Source organism: Lissotriton vulgaris, chromosome 9 (genome assembly GCF_964263255.1).
Source record: "Lissotriton vulgaris chromosome 9, aLisVul1.2, whole genome shotgun sequence".
In the NCBI taxonomy this organism is placed as follows: domain Eukaryota; kingdom Metazoa; phylum Chordata; class Amphibia; order Caudata; family Salamandridae; genus Lissotriton; species Lissotriton vulgaris.
In genome coordinates this window covers 417,315,719-417,328,892 of record NC_141697.1, presented here as the reverse complement: position 1 = coordinate 417,328,892, position 13,174 = coordinate 417,315,719, and the positions used below count along the sequence as shown (strand labels likewise).

Sequence of the window (13,174 nt, the reverse complement as noted above, 5' to 3'; positions counted from 1 at the left end):
TATAGCAGGCCTTGACAATCCTGAAGGCAGGGTGCTGGGTTTTACGTGGGAGGGTGCCCCTCCATGAGCAGAGTCCCTCTGCAGCCTTCGGAGACCAATCTCCCGGGTTGTCTGTGACTCAGCCAGACATATAGGTAGAGGTGCATTATAATCTCGCTGTAAATGCTATCTCGAAAACGGCTGAAACAAAACATGTTGTGTTTGGTATCTAAAACCTTGGAATCATACCTCCACACTGATAACCGGTGTGTGGGAGGTATGATTCAACCTTTCTGAAGCGAGCTTAGTGGGGTCACTGTTCTTTCCGGTACCAGCCTTCTCGACCCGGGCAACACAAAATGGTTGCTGCCGACCAGAGACGCATATCTGCCCTCCTGCTGCTGAGCCAAGCTCGGCAGGAGAAAGCAGGACAATAGGCATCCTGTCACAGGAAGGTGTGACCACCTCCCAGACAGGATTTAGTGTATTGGGGCTGGGTGGGTGCACTTCCAAAGTGGCTGAAAGTCTGCACAAGGGGACCATTTGGTGTCCCTGTGCATAGTCCAGCTCAAACCAGTTCTGGGAGCCGTTGGCTCCAACTCTGGCGCGAAACTGGACAAAGGACATGGGAGTATTCACCCCCCTGTCCTGACCCTCCCCAAGGAGGGTCCCCGGAATCTGTCCAACCCTCTCCCGTGGGTACATAAGGGCTTACCTGGCTGTAGGACCTTATAGTTCACGTGGACAAGATTCTGAACAAGAAACCATTGACCTTCGACGGTCTGGACACTCTAGACTTCGCCTGGGCCCGAATTTGTCTCCCTCTCCGTCCAAAGCATCGTCTGTGCCCGTGCACCATACAGGCTTCGTGCAGGACCTGTGGAGCATCAATGACATCTGAAGAATCTCCCTTGGGGTGAAGGAGTCCCTCTCCTGCATTCACAGGCACCAAATCGCAACTGACTGGTCTGCTGATCCTGAGCTCCTGCAGTCTCCGAAGGCTCCAGCAACACAGGAGATGGGTTCCGACATTCCTTGAGGTCGAGTTGCCCTCATCAAGTTTGAGGCCAGTTTCCCTCGTGGGGACCGCATAACCCAAACCCCTGTGCAAAGCGTATTTTTGCAAGTGCATATGCTTATTGGTGATTCCCGAGCTTGTGCATTGGACTCTGTGTAGTCCTGACCCTGAGCAGTATTTCCACCAAAGAACTCCGGCCTCCTCGCACCAAGTGCTCCGTGGGCTGGTACTTTGTGATCTTGCTCGAGGTCCCCTTGAGACTCTGGGTCATGCGGCCTGTGGGTCCTCCTGAGGGTCATCTTGAATTCTGTTGGGCTTCCCTCGTTGCTCCAGATGTGCCCTGACTCCCCATTGCTTGGTGAGTCCCCTGGACCTTGCTTGTCCACACTATAACCTGCTTGACCTTCCTGCGTGGGTTGCTGTTGCCAAGACTTGTTGGTGCCCCAGCCGGACACCGACCCCTCAGCACTCAAAATCCTTCGTGGGACAGCTCGTATATGGCTCCTGGTCATCCACGATGACTCCTGGTCCTCATGGCTGCAGAGTCAAGCATCCCTTCTTCGCACCCGACTTCGTTGGGCATTCGTCTACTGAGCCCCTGGTCACCCTGAGGTGACCCAGACTCTGTCCCCTTCAGATGTGCCCTGACTCCCCATTGCTTGGGGAGTCCCCTGGACCTTGCTGGTCCACATTATAACCTGCTTGACCTTCCTGCGTGGGTTGCTGTTGCCCCAGCTGGACACCGACCCCTCAGCACTCAAAATCCTTCATGGGACAGCTCGTAAATGGCTTCTGGTCATCCTCGATGACTCCTGGTCCTCATGGCTGCAGAGTCAAGCATCCCTTCTTCACACCCGACTTCGTTGGACATTCGTCTACTGAGCCCCTGGTCACCCTGAAGTGACCCAGACTCTGTCCCCTTTGCTTTCAAATTCCTTCCATCACAAATCCACCCTTGGATTCCAACTGGCACTTTTCTAGCTTCCCGGCAGCAGCTCTTCTTTGAATCCTCCATTAAAAACAACAGCAGTTTCCAACACTAATCCGGACCTATGCATCTGGCTTCCCTGGGATAGGTAACTTGGGTACTCCGGTATCCATGGGTGGGGTGGCTGGGGTGGCTCTCCAACCTCCTAAGTGTCAAAGGGTTTTCTCAAAGTCCACAGAGAAGGGTTCTTCAACTTTAAAATTGTAACCGCGACGTCTCCATAGAATTGTACGGAGCCTGAGGTCGTGTTAGCACACTGCACCCGTCCTCCGTTGGGTCTCTTTTTACTCACCTTGGGGGGTTCCTTGGGGTACCAGCGATTCTAAGTGTTCTACACACTGTCTCGACTCAAGTTGTGGTTCTTAGACCACTATTTTAGTATATAGCTTGGTTTCCCCTGGAGCCCACTGTCTATTGTGCTACTTACAAATGTTTCTTTGCTAAAGTATTGTGTGCTTTGTGTTGTATCCTCATGTATAGGATACTAGAGAGTGTTATATAAATAAATACATATTTTTAAAACTACTGTGTGGTTCTTCTTTCATTTAATTAATACTAAAGGTGATATTCAGGTAAAACAGTAAAGCTTTACATTCCTTCAAGATTAAGCCTGAAGGCTGCTCTACACAGCTACCACTAGGATAGCTTTCTAAAGGTTGTCTTTGACCTCATACATCATAAGGGTTGTTTGGACTGGTGCAAGGTGCCCACTTTAATTCGTGGACAGCATATACCAGGCCAACTTCTCACACTAACATCACATTGCTGCAAGTGTGACAATTTAAATTGTTCAACACCCCCAAAGCTATTAGAATGGCTTGGGCGACAGGTAACAACAATATACGTAGTTACATGAGCTCGGTTACCTTTCTCCCACCTGTGAAACTGTTAAACAAACTGATTCATTGATACCTTAATGAATTAAACAAGCAAGACTTTCAGGCATGACAAATCAGGTTCCAGTGTCCGTAAAGTTGATAGTTTTTAAAATAGCATCATAGTGAGATGCGCTATTTGGCAACCCACACATATCAATTTTCTTGCACAGCCGGAAGAATTTAGTCCAATTGTGCATGATATAGCCCAATCTGGCATCACTGATCTCACGGCAGAACATGCTCTGCCAGGCGTGTGAGCTGATTGGTTGTGGAGTCTGAGTTTCTGGTCGAGGTGCTGCAAGTTCAGAGCACTCCTACGAAAGAAGAAAAACAAGCATTTACAATGCAACGGTCTTGCCTTTGCAAAAGTTAAAGCTATTGGCATTGTAAATGACCATGCCATTTATGTATCTTTTTTCAAAACCAACACATAAAAATGTTGTCATTTACAATGCCAATAGCTCTAACTTTTGCAAAGGCGAACAGGCAGACAGGGGTGCAAGACAACAAATACAGTGTGATCTGTGTACCGACAACAAACTACTACGTGTGCAGGCTCCACTCTGGTAGATCACAACTACAAGGAGACTGATACTTTAAATACTCGGGGCACGCAGTCACCGGTTTATTATTACAGAGAAAATCATGAGTGAATTTAGTACCATGCACACAGCGTTTTCGGTGTGTCTCAATTCTAACTAGTCTCTATCCACTAGGTAAAGCAGGAACTCTAGCACGTGTGTATTCCAGCCAATGTGACACTGTCACAGGGACCAATATCAGCGTCTTGGATCATGCAAATGCATGCTTTGGTTTGTCATCGTGTGCATCAGCACACAGCTCGCGTGAGCATTTAGTGAGGCACTTCAATGGGTCAAGCAGAGTGCACACACTGCTCTCTGCAGCCGAAATTACTGCAAGCGAGGGAATATCCGTTCTTCGGTTAAGCCCTATTAGGATGCTTTGAATTCCTATTAGAATGCTTTGAATTCTAGCTAACAAAATATGGTAAAAAATATAAAAGACAGTAAGTCCTAGACTCCCCTTGATGCAACTTAAAGCCTCGGAAAGAGTTTACCAGTAGCTACTGGGGAGTTTATTTATAACCCAGTCGCTGCCCGAGTCTCCTCCACCACTCCCACCCACTCGCTGCTGTTCTGCCTGTCGCTTTACTCTGGGACTTTAAATGCAGGAGATTCTTGTCTGGCACCACACGCATCTCTCGGGAGTCTCTTCTTATTTGCTAAGGTAGTCACAGTCATGCAAGGCAGCCGTGTATTCAGCTTTTCAAACATCAACGATTATAACTTCTGATGAAGTCAAATGACAACACGTTTCAGGTGCAGAGTTTTTAGAGCGTCCGCCTCCAAACACTGCAAACAGTGCCACCTCGTGGTAACTGTGCAGCACTCCAATATCAGGTGCGTCAGCCGGCTGGTCCAGGGGGAGCTAAGACTCGCACTTCCCTTCCCCAACCACTCTGGGTGAGGACGCATGCTGCTATATCCATGTTTCACGCTATAAAAGCCTTTATAGGTTTTGTGGGTTTCATTCAGCTTGCAGGCACACATCCCATTGTCTACAACCACCAGGCCGTAAAAGCCTGTTTTGGACTCTTTAGGCCAACTACAACCCTGGAAAAGTGACGTACGTGTATGAGGTGGGAGATGAGGGGCTGGTTCGTACTGTACATCACCGAGGTTGTTCCTTCGGATATTGAATGGGTGCGAGAGATGGCTGGTTCGTTATACTCTACATCCCCAAGGATGCCCATTCCGATTTGAAGATTATGCCCGGGATCCATGCTGCTGGAGGCGCAGGGCAGAGGCTAGGAGGAGCGGAGGAGCAGGGCAGGCGCCAGAGGGGTCATTTGGAAGAGCTGGGTGCACACGGGTGAGAAAGGCACTCGAGGACTGCACAGTCAGAGTCTCCTTGGGATCCGGGCCAGGTCTGGCAGCATGGGCCGCGGAGACGGCCAAGATGCTGCCAGGCTCCCATCCAAGGCCACCCCACTCTCGATCCTGCAGCCCCTCCTGTCTCCAGCTGGACGTGTAAAGAGGGGGGTCAGAGAACCTGTCCGACCAACAGGTCAGCTGCCCAACACCGAGGAAGAGGCCACTAAATTCTGGAGAACCACTGGACAAGAGGAAACAAGAAGGCATGTCAGCGATGAGGGGGGTAGGGGGTGGGAGAGATAGAGGGAGGATATCGAAGGGCTGATAAGACCAGCAGGTGACCCCGCACAACAGTACTAGCCTCAATGCTGGGAGCCATGAAATGTCGCATTCACAAACATTCAAATTCCGCTGTAGGTTTCCACCCAACCCTTTAAATCAATGCGTTTTTGTGACCCCGGAGGCAAATGAAAACTACTGGGACACTTTTACTGAGTTGCTTTGGGATGTATTAGTGTGTATGCAGACCAGAACAATGGATAAGATGCCAGGCTGGTATCGTTACTAAGCAGTCGCAAAACTGTGTAGTATAGGACAACAAGCGCTCGCTATTGGTCTCGAAGCCCCGTCCTTTTCAGACTGGGCGCCCCGACTTCCTGCTGGGGTAAAAGGTTCCTTATCTTCTTTATGGGGCCATCTGGACCCACAAAGAAGATAAGGAACCTTTTACTTCAGCAGTAAGTCAAGAAACGCAATCTGAAAAGGACGGGGCTTAAAGAAAAAGAAGAACGTCACTAGGACCTCTTCTCCAATGGCTGGCCACTGTTTAGGAGGCCAGCCAATGGAGAACAGGGGCTGGGCTTAACCTCGCTAGTGATATTCTCTCTATCTCATTCAATTTCGCCAGCGAGACTGCGCAAGCGCAGCCATCGCAGGCTGAGACCTAAAATCTCCAACTAACTAGTATCCTGCGTTGACATTCAAAGGCAGGGAAGCTGAAAGCTGCGAAGAAATTAGGAAGGGGAAATTGAGTCGAATTCATTTATTTAGAGGGTAACACTTTGGAACATATGCTGCCATTTGTGAAGCTATAGAAGAATATTGCCTAACGGCAGCATACTTGGTGCAGGGATAATGCTTGAGTCAGTAGTTTAGCATCACAGGTTTGAATCATACCGTTTTACGCTACCGGGACCAAATGTGGTAATCTCCTGTAACTGTCAGCATGCCTACTAGTTGCATTATGGGATGCCTGAACCTGGCATTATTAAATAATATATGGATTCTGCAGTTTACATCCCTGTACATGCTCTAGGTGGGAAACGCACTGGTTCAATCTGGGGCTAGTTTAAGCTGGTATAAGAAGCCATGGGGCTTCATGGCTTCTGCAGTTGTCACAGCTCATAGTTACACACTTACTGCTCAGGCAGGGCATTTCAATAAAAGCCAAATACACAGGGGCAAAATCGGTGGGTAGTAGTGCAGCATGTCTTTGTTTCCAACCACACCAGTGTTAATCTATTGATTATTATTAGTGTTACTACTGTGATGAAATGTTTTCACTTAACCACAGGGGTCACCGAATGCACTCCGTGACAGCTTATAGGGCATTCATAATGCTTCACTAGTGTTTCTTTAAATAGAAACAGTGCACACTGGTGGAAATTAGAAGCTAGTTCACGATTTCCTAAGGAGCCATGTTATTTCATGTGATAGTTGCAATTCACAGGCTTTCACTTTATTCAGGTTGGAGTCCTCTGGTCGGGGGAAGTTCAGCCTCTCTGCTGCTGTTTCAATGATGCAGGATATCAAAATATTTGCTTGATATTACTGATAGCGGGACAGTTAAAGTAGGTACTTGGGCAATGTGGTCAGTGAAATCACCCGACTTGCTCAAAGTCCGCTGAAAGGCTTCATGGTTGAAGGGAGTTAGGGTGGCTAGGTCATCGCCGCAGCAGATAGCAGATGGGCTCAGGCAAGGGGGGACAGCACAAAGGGTCAGCAGAGGAAGCGCAATAGCCAAAGCTGGAGCCGTTCAAGTGCATGCCCATGGGATGCCTTACGGCAGGGGCATGGGGAGCAGGCTATAGGTCAGCATGGGGTCAGCAAAGGGTGGACACAACACTTGAAGCCCGGGTCAGGCAAGAGGGCTGCCCACAAACCTTGGCAGCAAGGTGTAGCCTAAAGAGCGCATCACAGCTGACAGACTTCGCTTTCACACACGATGAGGTCAGGGAGAGAGTCATCCAAGGGCTGGGTCACTAGTTTAAACATCAACAGGCGAGGACGAGTAGAGTCAACGGCGAAGTAACAGGGCTCACATTGGCACCAAGGCTGTACACAATCGGAGATATATGATCAGGAGCTCCACTGAAACGGATTTGGGGGAGCTCTTCACTTGAGGAAGGAATAGACGGAACAGATGTGTTTGGTGAGCTAGGTTACTCACAATACCCGTAGAGCAGAGATAAACCTGAGCATCATCATACCGCACCCTCTGGTTCAGAACACATGCGCATATTACGTTAGGAGCACAGGAATCCAATGGGGTACACCAGGACACGAGCCATTGGCCACGAGCCAATCCGTAGGAAAACCAGGACTTCCGATTGGGTCGTTGCATTAGGGTGAAGACATGTAACTCACTATCGCGGATGGACATGGCGAAGTGGGAGACTGCAGAAGTCTGGGAACTCCCCCACCCCCTCGTTGTGTCCACGGGGATGACTCAGAAAACAAGGTACATCTGACTAGAGGAGAGATTGAAGAGACATTATAACTGTAAGAATGATGCAGTGCAGGACTAGGCAAGTTACGGCAGTGGTTAATTTGTAAGCAAATAAGTTCTGGGGCTCTCGTCAAGAGGCAGCTTGCACCAGCCTATTTCTCCTCTTAGCGTCGCCTAAAACAGAACCAGCTACTATCCCTGAAAGTGAAGGGAGGATGTGGCCTAATGGCCAGAGCTGCCAACTTCGGAACTGAGTAACAAGGTTTGAGTCTCCGTGTCGGCTCAACATCCTAGGCAAATCACTTAATCTCCCTAACCATGCCTACCATAAATGAATGTATTCTTAACTGGTGCTTATGAAAAGGGCCGGTGTTGATGATAAAGTGCCTGTGCTGAGCACCGGGAAGCACTGGCTCAAATAAGCACTGAGTTACGGATATTAATATGCAATAAAGTATAAGATGTGCTCTGTATAACCTGTTATGAAAATACCTTACGTTGTAGTCTAAGATAAGCAAGAAATGAGCATGTTAATGACCAATGCCATCATGACAAGTGTGTACCAACTTATGATGTGATTAAACTGCAGCTGTCTAACACCACGAAAGGGGGGGTGTTAAGGACAAAGACAGTTTGGGGTCAGGTTCTTACAGTACCTCTTCAACACGTCAGGCAGAAGGAACCCCTACAGGTCTCAGTGAGATCTCATGAATGTATTTTGCTCCAACGCCCTCTGGAGCCGTGTAAACATTTTCCAAGCCTTGTCCAAGCTTGCATTTACTTTTATTAGATAGTGAATCAGTTATGTTCGTCGCAATTTCCATTTATATGAGGACTACTCGTACTGGTAATTTGGGTTACTGACATTTTTCTGATCCGGGTATAGACTACCTAAACTGCTATTACAAAATTCGTTTCCAGCAGCCTGGTTTTCTGTAAACAATCTGCGCCAACTCTATAAATGTTGCCAGGCAGTGGGTGTTAATTAGCATTTCCAGCGGCAAGCTTGACAATGACGGGAGTGTTAAATAATATTGTTGAACAGGAATTAAAAGTGCAAGCCTGAGGCGGAACCTTCAAGATGCTACCTTGTTATTACAGGGCGCCATTCTTCACGGAACCCTTTTCGACATTTGACCCACTTGCGATTGAAATTCATTTAGGCTAAATCCGAAAATTCTGTGTCAAATTATACAATTGCGCCAAGTGTATATTTCTCGAATAACATGTATTTAGGAAGCAAAGTGTCCGAGCACATTCGAGCACCACACAGGTGACTTCGACGAGAATGTAGGCTTTGCCATGGAGATGAGCAAACATCTCAGCTTCCAAAAACGACCGTTCCAGAGCGCGCGCCCTGCCGTTCCAGAGCGTGCCTGAACATGGCTGAAAGGGGAGTGGAGGGGAAATTAAAAATAAACTTGTGACGTAAATGTATTAATCTTCCCTGCTCCTTTTACTGAAAGAGCATCTTGCTCCTGTCCGTGCAACTGTGGGCCAGTCCTAGTGCTACTAATTTGGTTATTTACTTAGGAGTTTTATAAAGCGGTGACGAGTGCTCGCTTTACATATACTGGTACAAAAGGGGGTGGTGATGGACGGAGCATCTGAATCAATCAAACACTCACACCCAGTCAAAAGATCTGGGTTTAATCCATCACCGTTCTTTAGCGCACTCTGCCACCCCAGTTCGGACATGGCCATATGCAAATCAGTCTGACCCTGTGCCTCATGGGAACAGTCCAGCCCAAACTGCCAAGCCATGTCTTCCCTGGACCGGAAACAAGCTTCCGAGGACCGGTTTCTGGCATTCCAGCCTTCTTCAGCCCGGCTTGCTTGAATCCAGTGGCAAAGTGAGCAAAGGACTCACGTCTGAGCATACCCTGCCACACTTATGGTGGCCAAAAGTGGTGCAAAAAGGGGTGGTGATGGACGGAGCATCTGAATCAATCAAACACTCACACCCAGTCAAAAGATCTGATTTTAATCCATCACCGTTCTTTAGCGCACTCCGCCACCCCAGTTCGGACATGGCCATATGCAAATCAGTCTGACCCTGTGCCTCATGGGAACAGTCCAGCCCGAACTGCCAAGCCATGTCTTCCCTGGACCGGAAACAAGCTTCCGAGGACCGGTTTCTGGCATTCCAGCCTTCTTCAGCCCGGCTTGCTTGAATCCAGTGGCAAAGTGAGCAAGGGACTCACGTCTGAGCATACCCTGCCACACTTATGGTGGCCAAAAGTGGTGCAAAAGGGGTGGTGATGGACGGAGCATCTGAATCAATCAAACACTCACACCCAGTCAAAAGATCTGATTTTAATACATCACCGTTCTTTAGCCCACTCTGCCACCCCAGTTTGGACATGGCCATATGCAAATCAGTCTGACCCTGTGCCTCATGGGAACAGTCCAGCGCGAACTGCCAAGCCATGTCTTCCCTGGACCGGAAACAAGCTTCTGAGGACGGTTTCTGGCATTCCAGCCTTCTTCAGCCCGGCTTACTTGAATCCAGTGGCTAAGTGAGCAAGGGACTCACGTCTGAGCATACCCTGCCACACTTATGGTGGCCAAAAGTGGTACAAAAGGGGTGTCCCACGGCTGCAATGGCTAAAAAATGCCTAATAAATAAAGTTGCTGTATCTTTAACTGTTGTGTCTCAATGATTTCAAATAATACTCAGTTATCTTTTTTCTTCAAAAGTATCAGTTATTTTTATGTACATAATCCATATTTATGGATAACATAAAAAACGTATCATTTCAGTTCATTAGTGATGAATGCTGGTTATATGCAAACGTAAATATAAATTCTTTCAAAAAAATGAATGAAATACAATAACAGTTCTTTCAATCCCACATGAAAAACATGAAAAACAAATCCCAATGCATTTCGGGTTCATCTCAAACCCTTCTTCAGGATTTTATCATAAATGTACCGCTTTTTGCCGCCATAAGTGTGGCAGGGTATGCTCAGACGTGAGTCCCTTGCTCACTTTGCCACTGGATTCAAGCAAGCCGGGCTGAAGACGGCTGGAATGCCAGAAACCGGTCCTCGGAAGCTTGTTTCCGGTCCAGGGAAGACATGGCTTGGCAGTTCGGGCTGGACTGTTCCCATGAGGCACAGGGTCAGACTGATTTGCATATAGCCATGTCTGAACTGGGGTGGCAGAGTGGGCTAAAGAACGGTGATGGATTAAACCCAGATCTTTTGACTGGCCTGGGTGTGAGTGTTTGATTGATTCAGATGCTCCGTCCATCACCACCCCCTTTTGTACCGTTTTACATATACTAGCGCTCATTTACACCATAGCAAAAATATGGAGCCGCCTTCCGCAGTAGTGTAAATCTGCTGAGATGTGAGGAGGGCCTCCCATCCGGCGCTCTTCAGCCGCTTCTCTGCTTAGGACTTCAGCCGAAAGCAAAAGTCTGTTTTGAATGTAATAGGGCTCAGTCTCCCAGTCAACATACACCCATGGGATTGTAACACAGGCCCCCCAACACTTCAGGGACCCCCCTTCTGCCCACGCCCAATTAATATCTTACATCTGTGAGAAATGGGAGGCTCGGGGGCCCTCCTCACATTCAAAGGGGGGGGGGTTATTTTCCTTTACGCTGGCCGCTGCCTCCTCCTTGTGTTAGCCAATTGAACCAATTAACATTGATATTGTGTTCTTGCCTTCTATGATTTTACCATACCTCTTCTAGTCTCCTATTGATTTTTATAACGTTCTATTCTGTAACATTTCTCTCATGTAACGTAACTGGTTCTATTGTACAGGGCTCTGACACCTTCGGGTAAAGTCCGCGCTATATAAAAATGCGTAACATAAAATAAATAAAAATAAAGGATGGCTTCCGGACCCTGACTGAAGGGGCCGACCTGAAATCCTTGGCAGTTATGTAGAGGGGCGCCAGCTTTCAGACGCCCCCGTGATTTTTATCCCAGTAGACGTTGCGTGCAAAGCACAGTCTTGTAAAAAGTATTCCTTTAATTCACTGAAAGAGCGTTTACAAAGCAACGGTTAGACGTGCCAACCCGGCCTTTGTAAAACCGATAGCTGGCAGACTCTCTGCTGGGTGTGAGCTGGAACAGGAACCTTTCACTGGTATACAGCGTTAGGTCGCTGCTTTGTTCTTCAGTTGTGGGTCGAGGATGAAGGCAGCGGTGTTTTCTGTCACATGTACTTTAGTATAGATCATTTAATTTGGCTAACTGGAGTAAAAAGAATCAGAACGTGTTGATTAAAGGCACGTTTTCTAGTTTGTTTACATATTTAAAAACGTGTTATTTATATAAAATAAATGTGTTTTAGAAACCCACACGTGCAGAGATAGTGTATCCTTTATGCGTTTTATTAATGATATATAAAAAGAAACAGGGTACACAGGGCTTGGTGGCAAAAGGAGAACAATTACTAACCATGGTGGGAATTGTGAACCTGAACCGGTGTGTAAAGTGGATGAAACGTTTTCCAATTACTTCCACATTTGTATTTATTTAAAGGTGGGTATGGGGAGTAGAAGAGGAACTCAGTAGAAGCAAATTCCAATATAACCACATTTAAGGAAATCGGGTAGGGATACCACATGTGTTGTAAAGAAGGTCCAAGCAATCCGAGAAACACCATAAGGATGGGTGAACAAAAGTAAAATGGGTGGTGCACCACTGGAGTTCCAATTTCCTCTCTCCAAGGTCAATTTCACACAGCCTCCTTCTGACAGAGTGCCACACAGAGTTCAAAAATGTCAGAGGCGACAAGATCCAGGCCTGTGGAGTCAGTCAGCCTGACCTCCAGAGAAATCATGGAGAGCAGAGACAGTCATGAAGGGAGATCTGCTAAAGAGCTGAGCCACGTCTACACAATACCTGATAAGTTTAGATGATCAGAAGGACGGACACAAGTCAAAAACAAGGGAGAAAAATGGATCAAGTGTTGGGAGTGTGTGCAGCGTTCGGCTATTTTGGCACCTCGGGTCCAAACTTGATCTTGGGTCACAAATGTACCTGAAGTTACCACTGGTAGACGGCGCCGGCTCCTCCGCTAAGGTGGAGGAGTGTTGCCCCACTGAGTGTAAAAGGAAAATTAAAATGATAACGCAACGTTAACGTTACATTATTGTCATTTTATTTTTCTTAAGGAGCTGAGTCAGGTTAGCGTAGGGCAGGCCGGGAGGTGCCTCAGGGAGTGGGAGTGGCATAATGTGAACTTAAGTGCACATGACGGCTTAACCAGCCAAACCGTCATGCGCACTTAGCATGTTCTCCACCCGGCTGTATTTCACAGCTAGGATGAGAACATGCACAGGCTCCCACTTCCTGTCTGAGGGCTAAACCAGGCCGCTCAGATCGATCACGAAGCTGCTGTCAAGCTAGTGATAACAGAGTTGTGATTGCCTTTGGGGAGTCTGGGAGCCTGTGTGCTGCCAGGAAGAGTAGAAGCGGCGGCCCTTCAGGTAAGTGAACTTGTATGTATATATTTTTTTTCATCGAGACCCCCCACCACCACTAATTTTCCGAAGCGCCCTCCACTGCTGTTAGAGTATTCAATGGAATAAGCCACCCAATGACTGCAGAAATCCTTCACAGACTGGAGTTTCTTCTTAGAAACTTTAGCAGGTACTCAGGGACTAGGTAAAGAGTTTAGCCATCATATATTTCAAAGTGTAATAAATTCCCCAAAACACTGCA

At 47.6% G+C, this 13,174-nt stretch overlaps 1 protein-coding gene across 2 annotated transcripts in view; it reads right to left on the bottom strand.

Annotated features, from left to right (window-relative positions):
- TECPR2 (tectonin beta-propeller repeat containing 2) overlaps nt 1–13,174 on the bottom strand; it is a 626,110-nt gene that overhangs the window by 94,778 nt on the left and 518,158 nt on the right. The gene's annotated exons all lie outside the window — the stretch shown is intronic.